Source organism: Lycorma delicatula, chromosome 1 (genome assembly GCF_047948215.1).
Source record: "Lycorma delicatula isolate Av1 chromosome 1, ASM4794821v1, whole genome shotgun sequence".
NCBI lineage: Eukaryota > Metazoa > Arthropoda > Insecta > Hemiptera > Fulgoridae > Lycorma > Lycorma delicatula.
The window spans coordinates 87,430,482-87,437,281 of NC_134455.1; positions in this window are offsets into that span (position 1 = coordinate 87,430,482).

Here is a 6,800-nt window from a genome sequence, read left to right on the forward strand (position 1 = left end):
ATGATCCAGCAGCAAGGGACTCTGTCCAGGTTCTGCGATAAAGTAGGGAGTAATAGACTCCTGCCAACTTTGCATTCCATTCCTTTCCATAAATGGTTTATTAAACGAAAAGCTATACTGTCTATAAAAACGATTTAAAACTATTTGTCATTATTTTTGCGTTAGCATTGTTTAATATTGAGTTTTTATAACGTATATATGCTTGATGTCATTTTGATACTCAATGTACATCAATGAGAAAATAACCTGGTAAATTTAGCGTAAAACATAATACACGTTTCCGCATTCCAGGAGTTCGGTATCAGTTCGGTTTCGTCATCTCACTACAATCTTTTCTCATCGTCATCAAAATACACGTTTCTCGTCACTGTGTTAGTTGCAAATGACTTTTTATTCATAGCGTTTTTTTTTTTTGTTAAGTCTAAATAGTGAAAAAGAAAGTTTATTTTTAATAAAATAAATATTTTATGAAAAAAATCCCTTTCGGCACGCCGGAAGGCGGAGGTAGATTTCACCGGTGCTAAGTAGGGGGAAAAAACCCATCGGGTTGATCTAGTGGTTAACGCGTCTTCTCAAATCAGCTGATTTGAAAAGTCGAGAGTTACAACGTTCAAGTCCTAGTAAAGCCAGATATTTTTACATGGATTTGAATACTAGATCGTGGATACCGGTGTTCTTTGGTGGTTGGGTTTCAATTAACCACACATCTCAGGAATGGTCGAACTGAGAATGTACAAGACTACACTTCATTTACACTCATACATATCATCCTCATTCATACTCTGAAGTATTATCTAAAACGGTAGTTACCGGAGGCTAAACAGGAAAAAAAAAAAGTAGGGGGAAAACAAAATCCAAACCGGCGGGTTGACCTGTCGTACCGGACGTACTGTCGGCGGACGGGAAGGCCCGTTTGAGTTAAAAGGACAACCTCTTGTGCTGTGCTAAGATTATCCAGCTCGGGAGGTAGGAGAAAAAAAAAATAGGGGATAAAAAAAATTTTCCACCTTAAAGTTAAGAAAAACTTAAAATTTACTCAATACCACAATGGTGCATGTGAAAAAAAGTTTCACATGTTTAGCATATGACAAGCCTCATCTTACAATTCCAGCAACATTTTGGTCATCCCTTGACGTAAGGATTGGTCATATAAAAAATTGTTTTAGACAAAAGTTTTAGGTAATATTTAGAGAACTAACGACCACTTTAAACCGATTTGAAACTGTGCCTGTTAAGGGAGGTATAATTTTTTTTGTTTTCGAAACCCCAGTTTTTCCACCCTCTGGGCCAATGGTTGGTGATATCAAAAAACTTTATTTAGATAGTTTAAGTCCCTTATCCAAAGAATAGTAGGAACTTAAACGAATTCGATATTTTACTTAATAAGAACGTTACAGCGATATTTTTTTCTCGAAAAAACCACCCTATTTCCACCCCCAAGGTCCGATTTTTGCCGTTAACGAACTCTACCGAGATTTTGGGACGAGTTATTTTTAAGGAACAATTTGAAAGCGATTGGCGCAAGATTACGTCAGTTATCGTATCCATAAGAAAGTGAAATATATGTGTGTGTATATTATATATAAACTTTTGAGCTGTCTGTGGCTTTGGGATCTGGGAAATGTGAAGGTATGTTGAAATTTTCTGGAAGTTGAATCATGGTACCCATTACAATAGGTAGCTTTCTTATGAAATCTACCTAACAGAACCAACTAAACAGTAACGCAATTTAACAAATAAATTAATTTTTCTTAAATTTAGTCCTTTTTGAAGCGAAAATTTAACGTTAAATTTAAGGTAATAGTAAGTAATCTTAATTTTGAGTTGAATTTTAAAACTCTCCGATTAAAGAATTTTTTGGTGCATCTTTTTTTTTTATTTTCGGATTATATAATTATACTGTATAACTACACAGTATATCATATAAGGGATATTATGCAAATTAAGTTAAATTTTCCTTGTCAGAGTTTGTAGATCTTGATCATTTCATAACCCCGTGTAATCAAAAAACAATTTTAGTATTAAAAAGTTCATGTACATAAGTATGTTTTTTGCTTACTATCTTCAGACTGGATGAACCGATTTGGATAAAACTGGGTACGATGATTTTAGTGCCACTTATGCTATTTAATTTTGGTGTAACGGGATGGGTGTCACCATGGATTCCGTAACTTTCTGATTCGGCCGAGTAAGTTTCACAACTCTACCGGGTTTTTTAAAGTTTATTTTTTTGACTTCACTTTATGTTTAAAATATATGTACATCTATAAAAACGGCCTTTAAAAATGTATGAGAAAAAGCATTCCAAAAAAACACAAAAAGCAAAAAATATGGGTCTTTATAAAAACATGAAAAGGAATTAAGAAAAACGACGTAGTCACTACTATTGAATGTGAGCAGAAGCTTCCTGTAATATGAGAATTTTTTATATTTACATTAAGCCTATATACCTTACATTTGTAAAAAATGAATTTTTTTTAACATGTTTTAATCTAATTTTTACATTTAGGGTATAAGAATTTAATTTTCCAAACAATTTTGAAGAAGTTTTGCAACAAAATACTTTGAATATTAAAATTATATAAAACTATAATAATTATACAGCCTTCAATTGATGAAGCTGATGCATTTGGTATAAAATAAAGCTAGAACATACATAAAAAGGGACAAAAATACATATGAGTCAAACAGAGAACCTTCTTTTGAAGTTTGTTAAAAACAGCTACCAACCATCTTGTGCTGCAGAAAAAAAAAATTTTAACATAAAAGATTTTTATTACACATTACATACACAAAAGTCATTATTCATCAAATTAGTTGAGTGGTTTAAGTATACAAGTACACTGACAATTAAAATGTTGTTAAAGAATAAGTTCTAAAAAGTATGTTTTTTCTAGTTTACATAAAAAGTCACAGCTGTATTGAGATAAACAGCACTAAAGTTAGTGCTTTCTTAACACAGAAAAAATGTAGGCTTGTCTTTCCTAAAGCCCATTACTGTGATGGATGTGTTACAGCCTAAGATTACTGGTTAATATGATTGATAGGCCTTTCATTAATGTGTTACAAATACTTCAAGTATTACTCTTTAACAGTTCATAGTTCAGTCGGATACTTCCTCTCATAACATAATTCTGAAGATGAGCAAGATTGTTCCTTTAGGGATACTGTACCTATTTTCAAGTAGCTCTTAAATATGTATCAGTAAATCTGTTTTGTTGCATCATATACATAAACTTGTCCATACAAAATCATTGATCAGTAATACATTGGTCATACCTGTATAAAAATACCAAAATCTTATGAAGGATTATTATGGTAGGCAAAATTTATGTCTGCTGCCTTGAGGTGCCCTTGAACTTTAGACTAACCATTGATCCTTTCTTTCCAATGTACAGTTAAATAGATGTAGATCTGACCCTACTCAAGTCCATGCTGATGATGTCAGAACCTGTAGAACCAGTAAATTCTTGATGAATCTGATGGAAAAGTAGATTATGGACCAAGGGATTCTGTTACCTATCTGGTGGCTACACAATAATCCTAATAACTGTAGTGCTTATTAGGAATAACCAGTTCTCTCAATCTCTCCTGAAATAAAATTAAAAAATAAAAACACAAAACAATTTAAGTTCTTTATGGTTTGTATACCAAAATGAAATACTAATTTACATTAATGCTTTCTTAATTTAATTTAAAAATAATGTAAAATAAATAGCGTTACAAAAAAATGATATACAAGCAAGAAATAGAAAATGAAAAGAAAACAGAGCGTGCAACAAAGTAAATAAACCTTAAAGATGAAACGAATTACTTGAATGTAATGAATAATTCATGAAGTTAAAAAAGACTGTTGGAATACATTTTGAGACGCTAAAAACAAAATGTTAACATTACAAAAACTTTATCTGCAAAATAAATAACAAACTCTTGATTAAATGAAATAATAATTTAAAAATTATAATAAAAAAAAATACAGTTTTATAAAGAACTTCTAACTTGTTTAGAACACTTAGGATGTATAGGTATATATATATATATATATATATATATATATATATATGTATATAAATGGCATGGTGAGAAATTCCATCTTTGTATAACAGATAAATATATTTTATTTTAAATAATTTAAAACAAAAAGGTGAGAGAAGATAAAAACAGATTTAATTGTCAAATTGTATAATTTTTTTTTTTTTTATTGATGATCAATTAATTTACATGCAAGCTTAGTTTATCATGGCAATCTGATATCAAATTTGAAGTGTATGAAAAATGCCAAGCCTAACAAGAATTTAAACCTTCTATACAAAAGATGAAGATGCTAACATTCTAAAATGGATTTTTTTTAATGTTAATCTTTTATTTCATTATTATTTTTGATAGAATAAATACATAAAGTTAAAACAGATAAACGTTTTAGTTTCTGATAGAAAAAGATATATAAACTTCTTTCTTTACACTGCTTAATACTTTCTATGGCTATGATGCATATTAGATACAGGCAATACTAGTTAGAATTGCTTAGTAAAGACATTTATTTAGTCCTTGCCCAATCCCTATTGTAAAATGGAGTACAGGTGTCATACAGCTGAATATGACCTGAAATTTGGTGGGTTTGGTAGGTTGATAAGCAGCTATATATTTGACTGCTTAATGAAGAAGTCAAGAAGGAAACCATTTCACTCATAACTTTTTTTAATAAGCCTAACATGATGTGATCATTATTTTTGTGAATTGTTATGCAATTTTCAGAGGTCACTCCTACAACCTATTTGATTATGTAAACATGAACTACCAATTTTGTGGACAGACTGCAAAGCTACAATATTGTTACAGAATGTTCTGGCCTGTTAAGACAACCCCACTATTTGAATTCTTTATCCAAAGCATTAGATATTTTCAATAGAGATATTTGGGTATAATGTGAGTGAAAAATGTCATGTAAAAACTTCATTCATATCCACAAGGGTGCTGAATTCATATCAAAAAGTTATGGTAATAAGTGGTCAAGTGATTGAATTTCTATAGCTGGCACTTATTACTTTCATGAACTTGCACTAATTTGTAGTGCATCCATTTAGGCATACAGACTAAATTTCACTAATTATAGAAGCATTTTATTTTGTGTACCTAGGTGAATTTCAACTTAATTTTACTAAGATTGCTAATTTTGATTATAGGTCCTATCAAATAGTGTCTGGCATATGCTTTGTAGGGATATGCCCAATCCTAAGACAATCATATAAACATTTTACAATGAAGAAGTAACAAATGTGATGTTGATATAGCTATAAAACAGAAAATGATGGAAGTATAGCAGGAAAGATGGAAAAGCAGAAAAAATAGCATTGCTCTTTTTTAAAGGTCTATACATTGCCCCATCCATCCATTTCTCAGAACTTATCAAAATGCTAGATCATTCTATCATGTGTATTAACAGGCCATAGAAATTTCAATCATTGATTAAGATAGATGATATTGCTGATGATACATGTTGGTTACATGGAGAATATTGCTTTTGATTGTGCTTGCAGAAGAAGTCATGCAACTATAAAGAATAACGTTACAGAGAAATATACAAAAATTTCAAATACCAAAAATTGAAGTGGTGGACATGTAGATAAAATAGATGTTTCTCATAGAATTCTTCAGTTTAGATAAAGGAAAATTGGACATAATTATAACTGCTAGAAAGTAATAGATTTATCTCCACATTGCAGCTACCAATTAGAAATAGTAGTGCCCTTTCTGGGTTCATCCTATATTAAACTGCATACATCGTTTTATTTAAATAATACAAGTTGATGTTTCCCTTTGATTATAGAGAATAATAAATTTTTGGCATTTGTTATTAATTACTAATAACATTAGTCAAAGCTGTTTAATACTAAAGCAAATATAGATACTAAAAATTAACCAAAAACTGGACTAAAGAAACTAGATTTTTTTTGATTTCAGTGAATTGCTAGCTTTGAGAAATTATTAAATTCAATACTTAACAATACAATAAATATAGAATACAGGATAATTTTTCTGTCAACACAAAATATAACTTCTTCACTTTTTTTATAGTACATTTACTGCTGATTTGTACTATTGCGATTTGCGAAAAATCTTGGTTTTCAGATTTCAATGGAAATATCCATTTGGTCTAGTTTCAGCATGACGTTTCAGTTTTGACTGAACTGAAAGTGTCCAAAAAAGCCCAAAATCCCACAAAAATTGGATTTTGAACTTTTTCTTAACTGCAGTAATAAGCCGTAATTGAGAGCTTTTCAAAAATATAAGTGGTACTTTTTTTTATTGATTCCACAGTTATAGCCAAATGAAAATTTGAATTAATGAAATATTTGGATATTATAAGGGGGGCATATCAGTTCAAATCAGACTTCATCTCCTTTTTTTTAATTTATATATATTGATTTATTAATAATTATTAACCTCTGATTGTAAACAAATTTTTATGATAAATTATAATTCAATAACAATTAAAAAAAAAAAAAGAAAAAATATCAGTAGTATTAATGAAATAAAATTTTATGTACCTTTCATTATAAAATAAATGTGTATATGTAATTAATAGGCGTGCATGGAAGTTATGTGGTGTCCAAATCAGATTTTTTTTTTTTTTTACATGAATTTGTCAAAATAAAATAATTTACAAATCTGAAGCAATACTTTTTTGTTTTTCTGCAATTTTTTTCATAAAAATTTACATTTCTTAAGTATTTCTAATGGGCTTTTCAGTAAGCAGAAATCACATATCATTATTGCTCCTGACACATAATATCAGGATC